Genomic DNA, 17,195 nt, shown 5'->3' with positions numbered 1-17,195 from the left:
TGGGGCTGAAGGCAGTGTGAGCATCTGACATGGGGATGAAGGCAGTGCGAGCATCTGACATGGGGATGAAGGCAGTGCGAGCATCTGACATGGGGATGAAGGCAGTGCGAGCATCTGACATGGGGATGAAGGCAGTGTGAGCATCTGACATGGGGCTGAAGGCAGTGTGAGCATCTGACATGGGGATGAAGGCAGTGTGAGCATCTGACATGGGGATGAAGGCAGTGTGAGCATCTGACATGGGGATGAAGGCAGTGTGAGCATCTGACATGGATGCTGGGGACTGTGGAAGAACAGGAAGTGCTCTTAACCATCTCTCCAGCCCTTCCTTGGTTTATAGGTTTATTCCCCTATGAGCCAATAAACAACAAAAGATAATTTTGACACTTCCTCTCCCCTGGCAATGGGCAAAGAGACACCTTGTTGATGTTGTTCTCATATCAGTCAAAGGCAGAGCAGACAGCAGTCCTTCGTCTATCCTAGCTTGATTCCTGGCTCGGTGGCCAAAACTTTCTTATCCCTATGACTCATAAAAATCAAATCAAACCAAACTAACTAAAATCCAGGCATGGTGGCACTGGAAGGAGGAAGACAGAGATCTGAGGACTACCATGCTACCCAGAGACCTGCCCTCCAGCACACGGCACAAGCAGGCCATAGATACCCACTTGCTGCCATGCTGTGTAGCTCAGGTATAAGATGTCAACCAGGAGCTCACCGTTCGTGGCCAGCCTGCTGGAGGCACCACAGTGCGCGAGTATGTGGTGGTCAGACAGAAGGGAAAGAGAGGCGGGACAGCCTGAGCATGATGAAGAGAGATGGAACTGGAGACTGAGGGTAGAGAGGAGTCGCCTGTTGTGAGTAGCCAAGCCTGCCAGCTGGGGACATTGATGAGGTTCCAGCCTGAGCTGCCACTGAGGGATGAGTCCATAGATTCGCAGGGGAAGGGGTCAGTGTTCATGTCCGTGGCGCCCATTACCACTGGAGAACATGGGGAAGTCCCTGGCTGGGGCAGCTGCCTGCGATCATACGAATGCCCAGGAGCTGTGTGTAACTGGCTCCACCCCTCAGAGGATGCAGAGTTCTGGAGAGATGGCCCCATCTCTCACCAGGCAGCAGCACTGAGGAGAGCAGGCCCTGAGCCTCACCCAGGCAACACAGTGGAGCTGGCTCTGGGACAGGAGTGCTGGTGAGTCAGCCCTGAAGGGATGAGTGAGGGAGAACTGACCATGCCACTCATCTGGGACTGTGTGGATGCAGAGGTGACGCCTCTCTCCCTCTCCACTTCCGGCAGTGGAGAAAGCTGCTCACAGGGTCATGAGCTCAGGATGCTAGCCCTGTCCCTCACCAGCTGCAGCCCTTGGGAGAGCAGGCCCTGCGAGCTGACTCCGTGTCAGGGAGCAGGTGAGCAAACCCCCAGGGCAACAGCTTGGGGGCCTGGTCTGACACTCTTCTGTCATGAGGTGGTATTTGTGTGGGGCTGATGCCTTCCCCCTCCTTGCTCCTCATTGTCTGTAGCAGTCTGGAGAGGTGGCTCTGGGGTTATGAGAGTGGGAGAGCTGGCCCTGTCCCCTCACTGGCTGTAGTACTTGGAAGAATGGGCTCTGGAAGCCTGGGTAAAGGTGGTCACTCAGGAAAGCAGGCCCCGTACCTCACCTAGGTAGCAAGTGGAGCTGGCTCTGGTTGGCCGGGGTGGGGAGGGTTGGGGGTGGGTGAGCTGGCCCTGACAGCATGAGAGCAGGCGAGCTGACCCTGTCTCCTGCACATGGTGGCATTGGGTGGTCTAGCCTGAGCAATGCTGGAGCGTTCCCCCTGGTGGTGCAGATGAGAGAGAGAGCCAGTGCACTGAGGAACTCAGCTATCATCCAGGCCCAGGCTGACCCCTAAATCTATATCATCTACAAACGGCTGGGACACATGAAAGGGCCGGTCCTGGTGCTCCAAAGAAGCAGGATCTCCAGATACAGGGCAACAACAGGATAACTGGGATGGGGGTGGGGTGGAGGTATCTTGATGAAGATTCAATATTGGTGATCACAGAACCCAGAGATCTCCAACCAGCCCAGTGATTCATTGCAATGAACATTTGCCAAGTGTAGATGTGTAGACAGAGAGATGTGCTGGGGGACACACTGTGACACACTATGAGATTTTTTTTCTATGCTTTGTTGTTATTGTTTGTGTTTCATTTTGGGGGGAAGATTTCAAGGGCGAAGGCTGGGGACAAGGAGATGAGCAGGATTGGGGTGCATGATGTGAAAATCACAGAGGATAAATAAAATGTTTTTTTAAAAAGATAATCTTGATATTCTGTATTTGGTATGACTTGTTCTATGGCCTAGAACGTGATCTATTCTAGAAACAATTCCTCAATCTTGCAGCAAGCCTTTTGCCCTAGCCTCCCAAGTGTTAGCATTATAGGCAAGAATGACCTTAAACTTCTGATCCTCCTACCTTCAACTCCTGAGTGCTGGGCTGACAAGCATACACAACCTTGCCTCGTTTGTTTGGCGATATGGATCAAACCAAGGGTCTTGTGCTTGCTGGGCAAGCACTCTGCCAACTCTGCTTCATCCCTAGTCCCTCAGGGTAGGGACACAAGTGAACTTGGGCTTCCTTGCTCCCGAGGCCTCAGCCTGCACTAGGTCATTTGAAAGGAAATAAGAAATATTCAAATGCATTTAAAAATCTGAGGAGAATAGCATTTGCAAGTGGAACAGGATAAAGCAGACTTATAAACACCAGACCCACAGCTCCTAGAGCAGCAGCCAGCACCTCACAGAGAGATCCTATCTCAACAAACAAACAAACAAACAAATAAACAAACATTCTTTATTAAAAAGCCAGCAGCTGCTCTCAACACACAGAAGCCAGCTCAGTCCTGCTCACCTTGAGTCCTCTGGTGTCCTGTAACCTGTGGATAGAGCCCTCCTGTCAGAGTCCCAGTTCCTAAGTCATAACAATGACCCTCTTCTCCCATCCTCAAACCCTTAGTGGTCTGAGACCTTGCACCAACAGTCTTCAGCCCCATTTGCCTCTCTCAGGTGTGAGGACACGTGCCAGATGCAATTGTCAACAAGGCAAAGGTGTGATTCAAGTTTCAAGTGAGCACACGTCAAAGCAAGTCAAAAAAGACTCTGGAAGCTGAGTCTAGCTTCGAACGGTACGAGCTCAAGAAGTTGAAGCAGTAGATGGCTGTGTGGTGAAAGCACTTGGCCATGAAAGTTTGAGGACCCAAATTCAGATCTCCAGACACCCACGTAAAGACTGACCAGTGTAATTCCAGCCTTCGAAGGCAAGAGATAGGTGATGTCCAGAACAGACTGGCCAGCAGGACTAGGCATATCAGTGAGCTCTGGATTTGACTGGGAGTCTTCCTCTCTGAATGGGGTGGAAGAGCCATGGAGGATGACTCTTACATCAACCTCAGACCTCTCCAGGCATGTGCACTCACACATGCAAAAACGGGTGTGCGTGTAAATTAATTTTAAAATTTAAAAAGGATCAAGCTTGTATTGAGAGCTGTAACAAGGTAGCAGAGCAAGTGACAGAAGATTCTAGAAGCTGAGAAGAAAGCATGCTGTAATAGACTAATTTCCAAAGCAGTTACTACTAAACAGGGAAGTAAAGCTTAACCTTGAGAAGACTCTTCTTTGAGACGAGGTGTAGTTAATAAAGCTCAGGCTGGCCTTGAACCCACGACCCTTCAGCTTCAGCCTCCCAAGGACTGGGATTACATGTGCACCCTGCTGCCACTCTCCTGCTTTGCCTGCCCCTCACTCTTCAGCCCACTAAAATCTTATTTCTATCCTTACTGTGCCTTCATTTTCTCTCTCTTTTTTTTAAACACATTATTTTAAAATAAAAATATTTATGTTTAAAGATGTATTAATTTATTTTTATTTAAGCTGTGTGGTAGTGGTCTGTGCTTGCTCTTTCTCCTTCTCTCCCAAGCCCCCAAGGTCTATATAGGCTTGGTTGGCTTGAAACTCACAAAGATTTGCCTGCTTCTGCCTCGAGTTCAGGAGTTAAATAAACACTCCACCATACCCAGTTTTTAAACTTAATAATAACAATGATGATGATGATGATAGTAGTAATAATAATAATATTTATTACCGTGTAGCAATGATTTTGATTTCTTATAAACCCAGTTATGTTATATGACTATGTTTTTGTTTGTTTGGGGTAAGAGGCTGTTTCACAGCAGGTGATTATGATTTGCCTCGTGCTCTAGCAGGGCAGTGATTTTTGACAGCTTGCAGATATTTTACTGTGGGGGACTCTGGAGAAGGTATAAATGGGAGATCTCCAAGGGGGCTGTGATGCTGCTGCTCCCCCTGCTGCTCCTGGTTGCTGCTGTTGCAGTTTCTCAATGCTTACGAGCAAAGAGATGAGAAGTTGGAAATATCCTAACAATGAAGGCTGAACTTGCTCCAAGGAACTCAACACCCCCAGTCAGCAGGAAGCAGTCTAAAGTGGTCTACAGCTCCTTTCCCCCCAATCTTCTTTCTCTCCTACCTAAAATTGGAGGGTTGGGAGGAATTAGGGTAGAATTAGAGTTGGAAGGGTGATAGAGAGATAAGAACCCAATATAATAGCTAAAGGATTGTACCAACATTATTGTTGTTTTTCTTTTTAATATTAATATCTGTATATCCATTTGTCTGCATATATGTCTACGCACCACTGGTGTGCCTAGTGTCTTCAGAGGCCAGAAGAGGGTGTAGGGTCCCTCATAACTCGAGTTACAGAGGATTGTGAGCAACCACGTGGCGGTGGAACAGAACCCAGGAGCTGGATCCTCAGAAAGAGTAGCCTTTGCCCATAATTGCTGATCCACGTCTTCAGCCCTTTCATTTTTCCACCCAAGAGGAAAGCCCCAAGGCAGCCAAGCTGTAAACCTCAGCAGAGGACCAGAGTTCAGTTCCCCGCATCTATTCAGAGCAGCTCAGAACCACCTGTAACTCCAGCTCCTGGGATCTAGTGCCCTCCTCTGACCTGGGGGCACTTGCACATACGTGAACACAGATAAAAAGTTTAGAAATCTTTAAGAATAAATAGATATTTTAAAAACAAAAACTCAAATGACAGAGCTTCCTGCCTCACCTGTTTCCTCTACCCCCACAGGCTCTGTCACCTACTTAGACATCAACTAACACAGCCCATAGTTATCTGAGGACGTCACATTTGGGGGAATTGCCTCATTCAATGTGGCCTGAGGCACATCTGTGGGAGTAGCTCAGTTGGCGGAGTCCTCAACAGCCTGGCCTTTGTCTCCAGCACCACACAGACTGGGCATGATGGAGCGCAGCTGCAATCCCAGTACAGGGAGGTAGTGGCAGGACATCAGGAGTTCAAGGTCACTCTTGGCTACGTTATGAGTACCAGGCCAGCGTGCACTACCAGAGACTGTCTCAAAAAATGGTGGGGTGGAGGGGCAGGAGCACTCACTGGCCACTCTTGCAGAGGATTCAAGTTCAGTTATTCCTAGCAACCAGATGGTAGTTCACAACTATTTATGCATGGTGCCTTATCTGTATCGTCTGTGTGTGAGTGTGTGGTGTGTGAGTATGTGTATGTGTGTGTATGTGTGTGAATGTGTGGGTGTGGTGTGTGTGTGTGAATGTGTGTGTGTGTGTATGTGTATGAGTGTGTGTGTGTGCGTGTGTGGGTGTGTGTCTATGTATGTGGATGTGTGTGCGTGTGTGTGTGTGTGGTGTGAGTGTGTATGTGTATGTGTGTGTGTTGTGTGTGTGTGAGTGTGTGTGTGTAGGTGTGTGTGAGGTGTGTGGGTGTGTGTGAGTGAGTGTGTGTATGGGTGTGTGTGTGTGAGTGTGTGTGTGTGTGTGAGTGTGTGTGTGTGTGTGTGGTGGGTGTGTGTGTTTGGTGTATGTGTGTGTGTGTGTGGTGTGAGTGTGGGGGTGTGTGTGTGTGTGTGTGTGAGTGTGTGTGTGTGTGTGTGTGTGTGTGTGTGTGTGTGTGTGTGTGTGTGTGTGTGTGTGTGTGTGTATGTGTGAGAGAGAGAGTGTGTGTGTGAGTGTGAGTGTGAGTGTGTGTACCTTTTACTGCTGAGCCATCTCTCTGGCCTCTCCTCATTTCCTAAAGTGAAGAAACTGAGGTTTACACAGGACAAGGAGGGGCTCACACTGACACTCCTAGCCCTGGTCTTGTGACTTCGATTGTTTCTTCTCTGGGACAGCAAACGCTGCCAATCTTCCCTTCACTGGGTGCTCCAAAAACAGTGGAGTGTCTCCCAAAGGGGGACAGGCAGGGTACATTTCACAGGATATTTGCACTCTCTGAGATGGAAGCGCCGGGTCACAGAAGACGCCTCATGGACTCCAAGTTCCTTTCCCCACGCCCATCGGCAGCCTGGGGTTTGTTATCCTTGTGACAACGCCACTGTCCTCATGGAACCTGGTGACGCTGGCTGAACAAATACTACCTCCGCTATTGACTCAAAACGTGTACAGGAGCTCAAAGTTCAAGTTCAGGGGGAACTGAGGCTTGGAGGAGTAGGGGAAAACACCGCCTTCTGGGATTACAACATTATTATGGGATAGAGTTCCCTCAAAACTATGTCCTATAGCCAAGTTCCCAAAGGTCTTAAGCACTGTGGATGAATATCTGTTGGATGCTGCCAACAGGAAAGGAGGCTAGAGAGAACGACCCTGGAGCAGCCATACTCTTGACAACACAGTGGGGGCTTTGAGAATCCCCTGTCGTGTATATTAGGTGAGATGATTAGGATTGGGATGTGGTTTGGCCTCCTATGAATAAGACCTTGGCTTCTAGCCATAGTACTGAAAAACAAACAAACAAACAAACAAGGGATATGGTAGCTCAATGGTAGAGCATCTGACTAGCATGCATGCAACCCTACCTTATTCTTTCCATTTTCTTCAAACGACTTGAAAGTCTTGCTGGGACCACAAGTTGCTCAACATACCTGCTTTACGAGGTGTGAGGGATGGGATTTAGGACTTCGTGCATGCTAAACAAGTGCCGTAACACCAAGCCACATCCCCAGCTGTGTTTTTTTTTTTTTTTTTTTTTTAGATTAAAAATCAATTATGTATGGGGAGGTATGTACACATAAACGCCCATGCCCATAAAAGCCAGAAGGGGGCGCCGGACACTCAGGAGCTGGAGTCATAGGCGCTTGCGAGCCTTGAGACTTGGATGCTGGGAGCCAAACTGTGGTCCCCTGGCAAGAGTAGTGTTCATACTTAGTTACTGAATCATTTCCTCCAGGTCTGTTTTTTTGTTTGTTTTGTTTTCTTTTGTTTTTTGAGACAGGCTTATGCTGTAGCCCAGTCTGGTCTCCAACTCATACATGATCCTCCTGCCTCAGTCTCCCAAGTAATGAGATTACAGGTGTGAGCCACCACACAGGGCAAACGTATCCACCGTGGGCAGTTGGCACAGTCTATGGGATTAAAACTGAGACAGAATGTGAAAAATAAACAGAAAAGCTTGAGAAAGGTTCTTCTAGCTTTGGTGCCAGTTCCTAGGATATTTTCAGAGCTCAGGGAGTTTAGGTTAATGCCCCAAGCATCCCCACACTGAGGGGCGAAGGGGGAGAGATTAAGCTCTTTATTAATAGCCACCCCTGGAGCTACGGTCCCTAGGAGTAGGGCCATGGTGAGTGATGAGGAAGGAAAATGAGGTCCCCACAGCATAAAACCAGGTGCAGGCGGTTCTGGCTCATTACGGTTACCTCCCCAAAGCCCACGAGGCACAAGGCGCCTGAGTGCTCCTTCTAATGAATTCTCTGCCCCTGCTCCTTTCCTGCCTGGCCTGCAGGTGGCACCGAGGCGGCGGGCGGGAAGGCCCGCGGTCAAGGCCACGGAGACTCCCGGACAGACAGGGCACAGGGCCAATCCAGACGGACGCAAAGCAGGACGCCAAGAAAAGAGGAAGTGTCCTTGGGGAGGGGACGGGTTAGGATGGCGTTTTAGGGAGAGGAGGAAGGGCATTTAAGGTGAGCCTAACAGTCCACGATGTAAAAGAACTCTTATGTAGGGAGCCGCAGGAGGTGACGCTAGAGCCTTCAAGGCTGATGAGGACCGGTGGACAGCAGAAAGTTTTCCAGAGAGCATCTCTGCAGTGCCAGCCACATGTCACACTTGCCTCTCTGCCTCCACGTCCAGGAACAGGTGCTCAGACAAGGATGCTTAAGAAGGCCAAAGGCGTGTGGGTGTGTCAGAACCGTGCAGCCAAGTGAAAGACCCCGATTACCTGTGAGTCCCTTCACATAAACTAAGTAAAACAAACAAACGAAAACCCTAAAGGTCTAACAATCGCCTGGCCTTTTAAACAAAAGAGGTGTAAGGACGGGGGGGGGGGGGGTTGAGACCCAGCAACAGTTAACTACAGTTGGGGGCGGGATCAAGGGGAGCTTTCATTTTCTCTTCGGATTCCTTCCGCGGCAATGCAGGGAAAGATGGAGGCAGACACAGCTCTTCCAAGACCAGGCGTGCTTGACCTCAGACTGGCGGGTCTTCCTTCAGCGCATTCAAGGAGAGGTTGCTAGATGCAGGGTCTGGAGCCGCAGCCTGGGAGGGCGCCCCATCTGGCCGGTAGAGTGCCTTGCCAGGTCTGGCCCAGCTTCTCTGCACCTTATGCACAACTCACCCGGCAACCATCATTCCCTGTGTGCGGGCAGCGACCCCTCTCCAGAGGCCACTCTGTACCAGGTTCCAGTCACTCCCCTACTGGCCCCTGTTCAAAAGAGTACTCCGATTCCGTTGCCTTTTGACGCAGAGACTTGAATCCAGGGCAGGAATGCGTGGCATTATGAGTTACACCCCACACCCTAATTGCTCCGCAGAGGAGGTGGGTTTTTTGTTTTTTGTTTTTTACCCTGACGATTTTATCCCAGGGAGACTATGAGTGTGCTGGCCTCTGGAGCCAACCTGCCCCAGGATGACAAACATCTGTTACTCAGGCTTGGGACTTGGGCTTACTTCTTCATTCTGTGATGTTAGGTAAGCCGTTCCTTTCCCCGCCAAGTGCCCCCCGTTAAAAATAATCAACCAAACAGCCAAACAAACCAAAAGTCTAAAGCAGAAACAGCATAACCCTACAGGGTTGCAGAGAAGTTTATGTGCCGGTGAGTGTAAACCGCGAGTGTAGTACCGGCATGGAGCAAAGAGCTTTTATGGGCATGGCTTTAATGAGTTGGCCCCTTTCGTATATGAAAAAACTGAGGCTCACAAGGTAAGGAATGCTGTCCTAGGTCTGTAGTTCGCAAGCTTGGGTCCTAGCCTCAGTTTCTTTACTGAACTCCTCCCCGCAGCCCCGCCTCGTCCAGGCCCCGCCCCGTCCTGCCCGCGCTGCAGCGGGGCTGGGCTCAGCCAATCACCCGCGGCGCGCGTCGGTGCGCCTAGCCTCGCCCGCCCCGGCTCGGACTCAGCTCGCTCATTCCGCCGCCGCCGTCCACAGACTCGGTAAGACACCGGGAGGGCAGCGCTGCGGCACCGCCCTGAACTGGGCGCGCGGGTGTCACCTTTGGGAGCGTGGAGGGAGACCCAGACTGTGCCCGTGGGGTACGCGTGAGCCGCGCATTGGAGAAGCAGAGGGCACCCCCTCCCCCGCGCAGTGACAGATCTGGGGATCCCGGGACGGGAGTAAAGATGCTTGGTCCCCAGACTGGGCAAGATGCCTCCGTTCCGGACGCATGGGACCTCGGCTCTTGATGTCCCAACAGACGGTGAATTCTCTCACCGCGTGTTTTGGGGTCCTCACTACCCAGTGAAGGATGCTCAGGATTAGGCATGACTCCTTGGTCCCTGACCAGTAGGCGTAAACTCCCTTTCCGACCCCATCTCCCCACTCCGCGGGTGGCTTGGGGCCAGTGTGGACACTGAGCCCTTTTCCAGGCTCTTTCCATTCGCCACCCTGCAGGTGGATTGGTTCTCAGGGTCCGTGAGGGTCGGGCTCCGCAGTAGAAAGGATGCTCTGCCAGGGGACTTGGCAGGTGGCCGGTGCCCTCTCCCCGCGCGAGTCCCTGCAGTACAGCCTTCGGGACACACCCTTGGTGCATATACTCAAGTGTTGCGCACCCCTCACCCTCTCTTTTGCCCGAGGTTCAAGGGCAGGTGGGTGTCCAGAGACTGCTCAAGGTCGCGCCGGGACCAGAGCCCGGGAGGGTGGGGCGTCACGTGACCCGGCCTGAGTGAACTTGGCCTGGGACAGCCTGACAGCGCGGTCTGGGCAGCCCGGATGTGCCCTAACAGCCGGTACCCTTCGTCTCGGGTCTGGCTTTCGTTGATGTCACAGAACACAGATGAATACTCACGGTTTTAAGGAGTTAAAAAGTTCCTAGTGTGAACCAGGCTAGATACAATCAGGCTCAGGACTCTCAACTCCGGGCCAACTCCCGCTCGGCTCCTTTCTGTACCGTGCAATCAGATAGTTGTCCAAGGACAGATTTTAGTCGGAAACTGCTAACTTTGGAAGTTTGCAAATAAAATGAAAGTGAGTTTAGAAGCTTTTTCGAACGCGTATTTAGTTACAGCATTTTGTCGCACAGGCGTCTGGTTTCTGGTCATTCCTGATATTCAAGCGTGTTTATCTCTGTCAAAACCACAAGCCAAATGACTAAAACACAGCTTTGGCCTTTTATTTGTGCCAGCAAGCATACATCACCACCACCACCTTCCTAGTCGGTCGACTCCGAGCTCAGTGAGGACCTAAAGCAGAGGACTGTGGTGCGGAGGACAGTGCTTGCTCCGGGGAGTGCAGAGCAATAGGTAGGTCTGGGCACGGTCTGGGTTCAGAGTCTATGGCTGCACTGGGTTTGCTGCTGCACAAGAGCTCTTTTGTCATGTAAATTATTGTTTTTGTTAACTAGTATGCCTCGCTAGACTTAACCTTACACTTGAATTTTCTCTTCTATCTATTTATTTACTTTTAAAAAGTGAGATAGGGTCTCATGGAACACATGCTGGCCTCCAGCTTGCGATGTACACAGGGTTGGCTTTGAACCCCTGATCTCTCCTTCCTGCAACCCCAAGTGCTGTGATTATAGGCGTGCACCACCACGCCGGGCTTTGAACTCCTTAACTGTCGTTGGAATCAAGCGCTGGTCAGGTTTTGTATCAAAAGTGGCCGAAGCGGCTTCCTGCACAAGACAAAACCTTTCGAGTTTGAGCTAGAAAGCCACCTGACTGCAGATGAGGGATGGAACGCCTCCCTTCCGCCGCCGCTGCGCTTGGCTCAGACCCAGTGGTCACGGAACGGGCAGGCTCGATTCTCTCGGGAGTTTGGGGCGCTGGCCGGAGCTTACCCAACCCTGACTCCTCTTGCCCGTTTTGCCCATTCATAAAAGCGTTGTAATTTTTACTTTTTTGTTTTTTACCCCCTTGGGTTTCGCAGTGAAACCCTTTGAGGCACGGTGCTGGCAGGCTGTTTTGTTGCATACGACATCTGTCCTCGGACAAAGCGGGTCGGAGGCTCCCGGGCAGTACACTGGGATGGCAGCGGCGACGCGTCGCTCCGGAAGGCCTGCGTGGGCTCGGCCGGTGGAACAGGATCCGAGCGCCCCGGACGCGCCAGCACGGGGGCGGGGCTCCCGTAACCTTTCCCCTACTTTTCTCAGCCGTCACGTGACCCTGGCCGGGTTGGGGGAAGGGGCGGGGCGGGAAGCCGCGGTTGCTAGTGCCCTTCCCTTCCCCTGCGCCTTGAACTTGTAGTTTTGATCTGCAGGCGGCTACAGCCACGCGACTCTCCTGTACTTTGACCATTTGAAGGTTTTTTTTTTTCATTTGGTTAGAAAATATGTTTAGTCACTCTGCATAGATATTTACGGGTAGGCCAGAGTCTTACGGCTAGAGGAAGTCTGCATTTGAATTAGTTTAGAATAAAGTGGTAGTCCAAGATGAATCGTTCGTTTTAAAGTGTGTTTAGCAGATGTCCAGTCCCCTGAAGGAGGGAAGAGTCACTCGAATCTGGGAGTTAAGGGACAGCCTGGGAACAGGCAAAGATACATCCTCCGCTCAGGAGAGAAGAAAATGGGAGGGGGTGGTGTTAAGCTGGTGACGCGCCTACTAGGCTTAAAAAAGGATTACTGCACACTTGAATTAATGCCAATTTAAGCTCTTATTGCAAGAATTTTTGTTGTTGGGAAAATAAGTCTGCTGCCAAGCCTTACGACCCGAGTTCGATCCATGAACTCGGAGGGTAAACATTAGCCCGACTTCCACACACGAGCTATAGCATGTACGTAACCATAAATAAATAAGATACATGTTTTTGTTTTAAGTAAAACGCAATACCAGCATATTGTGCAAAGTTAAAGAGGTGAAAATGGGTTGCCGTGCGGTCACCTCCTTACTTAGTAGTTACTGCAGAGGCCACCACTGTGAGCTCTTTCAGGACTGTGATGGTATATACCTGTGCCTTCTTCTAGCCCTTGGGAGGTGAATAGAGGGGAGGGGGATTTAAGGCCAGCTACAGCAGTCAGTGAGTTGGAGTCCTGTGTAGGATGCACAAGAACTTGTCTCTAGACCAAAGCTAGACTGCAAAGTTGTTTATGTTTTTGTTTTGTTCTTTTTAATGACTTACCTAACACAAGGAGTAAGTTCTACTTGTTGATTTCAAATATTTGTTGCCTTTTGTACTCTTCACCTTGAACCCCATGCAAATATTGAGGTGGACATTGGGTCCCCGCTGGCCCTGGGCTAAGGCCAGCTTTGCCCTGTTTAGGTAACGTGGCAGTCTGGTTCTGAGAAGTGCCCACCCTTTGCCCTTTTTGTGCGAGCTGTTCTGACCTTCAGAGATGTTTTTCCGGAAGTTAATAACAGTGGGCATGCTGCCCACTGAGGGGCCCAACACCTGGGTAACTGCCACTTGGAAAGTTGGGAAACAGGGTGGCTACTGACCTTGCCTCTGAGGAGTGTCAACCCATGCTGCACACAAACCCATTTAGGTAAAATGTAAAGGAAGCTTGGTGCGGTCCAAAACACCTATAATCCTAGTGTTGGGGGGGTGATGGTGCTGAGGCAGGAGGATTGAGGCTTCAGGAGCAAGACCTCGTCTCAAAAAAAAAAATTACAGAACAAAACCAAACCAGCAAAGCCAGGCTTAGGCTAGGTTATCTATGCCTTAGTAGGTGGAGACAGAAAATTAGTAGTTCAGAGTTCAGCCTCAGTGACTACCTGGTTAGGGTCAGCATGGACTACATAAGACCTGTAAAAACAAGAAAAAATTACTGTGTTATATACTGGTGTTATCCACTCACTGGTGTTACCCTCTCACTGGTGTTACCCTCTCACTGGTGTTACCCACTCACTGGTGTTACCCACTGCTGTTGCCCACTGCTGTTGCCCGCTGGTGTTGCCCACTGGTGTTATGCACTGGCTTGTCACACTCAGGAACACAAGGTCATCTATATTCTTTTTGTCCTTCCTCTTCCATGCATGGTCCAAGCAGCTGAGTCTCACTTGTGTTTCTTAAGTCCCTCCAGAATTCGTCTTCCTCAGTCTCCCTGACCGTGTGCAAATCCTTGTGGAAGGAAGGACAGAGGTTGGGGCGCCCTTTCTCCACTGGACTGACACAGCCTAATGATATTAAGGGGATGGGGGTCTTTTGGAAGTTTCACTGATTACCCCTAGAAGGTAATGCCCGAGAGGGAGGGAGTAGTTGGGCCCCTGCCTTAGTGCACTTCCATGTTCCTTGTCTCTGGGCTGCCTTACCTGACATCCCCATCCAGGCCACATGCGCTAAGCAGTGACCATGTCCACACCCACCTCTACTGACTTCTTTTAGGGTTCCCTTGGCTTTGAGTAAAGCCATGAATAGAGACTTCAACATGCCTTGAAGGGGTAGTCCTATGTCTACAAGGACAGAGACAGTCAGTAACTCCCCACAACCCTGTCCCCCTTGAAACAAGAGTCTCACTATATAGTCCCAGCTAGCCTGAAACTCACTGGGTACACCAGGCTGACCTTGAACTTCTGATCCTCTTGCCTCCACTTCAGCTAAACACTTGGCCCTTTATGAAACTGGTTGGTTTATTAAAGTATTCACCCCTGGCTTCCCAGCAGCTGCCCCTGGAAATGCTACAAGGAAAGTCTACCCCGGAGCCCATTGTGTCCTGTGGATCTGTGAAGGTATTCTGAAAACAAACAAATGAGCTACCCATTGTTAGTCAGAGTTAGAAGATAGACTGAGGTACTCCATGCTGGCATTGAAGCATTGAGCTGGATGGGGGTTGGAAGGAAGAGCAGGACAGACACCCACTTTCTTAAAGGATGAGTGTTGACCGACCACATAGGCTCCTGCCGGAATGGCAGAGTGTGGCCTTGAGTTAGAGAACCCGTTCTGCGTTTGTCCGCTCTAGCATCCTTCAGTCGATGGGAGCTGAGGTGCTCTGTACTGCCCTGTGCTGATACAGTGTATGAGAGGCTGATGTTAGTCAGTGAGCTGGACATCTGGAAGTGAACCCAGATCTGAGTTGTAGCCACTCTCAGCTGGGTCCAACTCACCTGCTGTCACAGAGCAGGACTCAGTGGCGGTCACCACCTCCATACATGCAGTCCTAGACTGACGGCAGCGAGATGTGGGCATGTCTGGGTGTTCATTTTCTTCTCGGTAGGATGGCAGCTCTGAGACCTGCTCTCCTGTGTCCCTTGAGTCCCAGGAGACTCCAGAAAAGAGTAAGACCCAGTCTTAGCATTCAGGTGGCAAAGATCTCTAAGTTTGAAGCTGGCCTTGTCTTCCTAGAGTATAAGCTACACACACTCTTGAACTTCAGAGTGTCTTTTTTAGAAAAGGGTTTATTTTCTTCTATTTTGTTTTGTTTACCCAGAAACACACACACACACACACACACACACACACACACACACACACACACACACACACACACATATATATCCTTTACTAGTCTGGAACTTGCTACATAGACCAGGCTGGTGTTGAACTCACAGAGATCTGTCTCTGCTTCCCAAGTGCTGGGATTAAAGTGTGTCACAACACATGGTGCTTTTTAAATTTTTAATGTTTTTATTTACGAGTATGCATCTGTGTATGCGCACCTGGCGGCTGGAGGCATCAGCTCCCCTGGGACTGGAGACAGGCAGTTGTAAGCTGCCGAGGTGGGTGCTGGGAACTGCTCGATCCTCTGAAGAGCAGCGGGTACTCTTAGCTTCCCTCCAGTCCGGTCCCTGATGCCTGAAAACACCACACATCCCATGGGAAGTGAACTTAGGAGGTTGACTTTGGATCTTCTCCTGGGGCTAATGAGGTGATGTGCCAAAGTGCGACCTTCCCTGTGATCCTGGGTGACTTCCACATGGCCTCACAGCTATAAGGAGGACCAGAGGTGAACATGTGTGGTGGAGTGTGGGACTCAGCACAGGGAAACCCTCAGGAGTCCCTCAGGAGTCCCTCAGGAGGTTAGGGCCTGCCACTTTTCCAGGGGAGCACAACTCATGATATATTTGCAGCCTCGGCTTCCAGGTCTTAAGTCCATTTGCAGTAACCTGAAAGCCCCGCTTCTTTGACATGTGGATCCTCTCATGGCTGGGAACTTGAGGATGGCCCCTGGCAGGACCTCAGTCACATTTCTCTTCCTCTCACTTGAGGAATATGGATGTGCTGAGTTAGTTAGTGTGAACCCTGGCCACTGTACCCTGGGGCATCTCCAAGGCACCCCACATCTAGAGCTGAAGTCAGGGACTTCATGACATCAGAGGCATGGCTATATACAAGCAAACTGTCTCGAGGGTCTCACAGGGGCACAGGTCTACACGGGGCAGGCTTCATTAGCTACCAGGAGGGTTGCTATTCACAGCCACTGCCTGACAATCCTCTCCTTCCTTACTGAGGTAGAGTTGGGGCTGACAGAGGTATTTTAATGCAGGTTTAAACACAAGAGTTAGGAGGAAGAGAGGCTCTCAGAACGAAGTGAGATAAAACATGTCTGAGGGCATGGAGAGTCTCTGTGAACCCCATTTTCATCGTACAGTATTTTTTTCCGCTAAGACTTAATTTTTTCTAGATTGTCGGTACATGCTGTGATCCCAAGGCTCTGTAGGCAAAGGAAGGCAGATCTCTGTGAGTTTGAAGTCAACTTAGCATATACAGTTAGTTCTGGACTACATAATGAGAACCTATCCTGTCCTTAAAAATATATATATTTAATCTCCCCCCCCGTGTGTGTGTGTGTGTGTGTCTGTGTGTGTGTGTGTCTATGTGTGTGTCTGTGTGTGTGTGTGTGTGTCTGTGTGCACCACTTGAGTGCAATGACCTCTGAGTCCTAGGAGGTTGATATTCTAAAGCTGGAGTTAGGGGTGGTCGTGAGCTGCCCCACATGAGTGCTAGAAACTGATCTCAGGTTTTCTACAAGCAGCAGACATTCTTAAGCCCTAAGCCATGCCTCCAGCCCCCTCTAACAGAATTTTCTACCTGGAGGTGGCCTGTGGCATGTGACCCCTGCCCGTATATATCAGAACATTTGTAGATTCAGGTTCTGGATGCCAGTGTCAGGATTGCAGCCGGACGGGTTTTCCAATGGTCACTGGGTTCTGCATTGCTTGTCTTGCAGATCTCAGGTTGCTGAGGTGACAACAACCTGAAGTGCAGGACAGTCCCCCCCCCCACACCCAATGGGAACATGTATGGGAACAGTGGTATGTGAAGAAGTTCTGTTTCCCCAATAATAGATGCATTCCCTAATAGATGCATGCCCCTTCCTGGGCAGAGTTCAGGCTGGTGTCCTGTTCTGGCAAGATTAGATCCATGTGCTGTTTCAGAATGGATGGGGTAGCCTTGTCAAAGTGAATTTTCCTTGTCATTAAAATTTTTTACATGTATTTTTATATGGTAGGGCAGGTGTACGTGTGTGTGTGTGTGTGTGTGTGTGTGTGTGTGTGTGTGTGTGTGTGTGTGCATGTGTCCGTGTGCACTCACAAGCATTTTTGGGCCACCTGTGAGGAGGTCAGAGGACAGTTTGTGGGACTTAGTTCTCTCCCTGTCCTGTGTGGGTCTCTTGAGGACTGAACTCGTGTTGACTTGGCAGCGAGAGCCTTCTCCTGCCAAACCATCTTGCAGGTCCCCTTTACTATTTTGTTTTGTGTTTTTTGAGGCAGAGTCTTATATCTGCATGCTGAGCGTAAGCTCTACCTCTTGAGGCCTGGGATTACCAGTGTGTGTCACCAAGCTGGCTTTCGTGGTGTTGGGGA

General features: G+C 50.3%; 1 protein-coding gene across 1 annotated transcript in view; it reads left to right on the top strand.

The window, feature by feature from the left end:
• Positions 1-9,461: 9,461 nt before the first annotated feature.
• The window catches only part of Cpt1a (carnitine palmitoyltransferase 1A), a 59,775-nt gene continuing 52,041 nt past the window's right edge, over positions 9,462-17,195 (top strand). Inside the window, 2 exon segments of the mRNA XM_032891308.1 lie at positions 9,462-9,554; positions 10,643-10,760. The gene's annotated coding sequence lies outside the window, so the exon portion shown is untranslated.

This window comes from Rattus rattus, chromosome 2 (genome assembly GCF_011064425.1).
Source record: "Rattus rattus isolate New Zealand chromosome 2, Rrattus_CSIRO_v1, whole genome shotgun sequence".
NCBI classification, from domain to species: Eukaryota; Metazoa; Chordata; class Mammalia; order Rodentia; family Muridae; genus Rattus; species Rattus rattus.
This window is presented reverse-complemented; position numbering and strand designations above follow the sequence as displayed.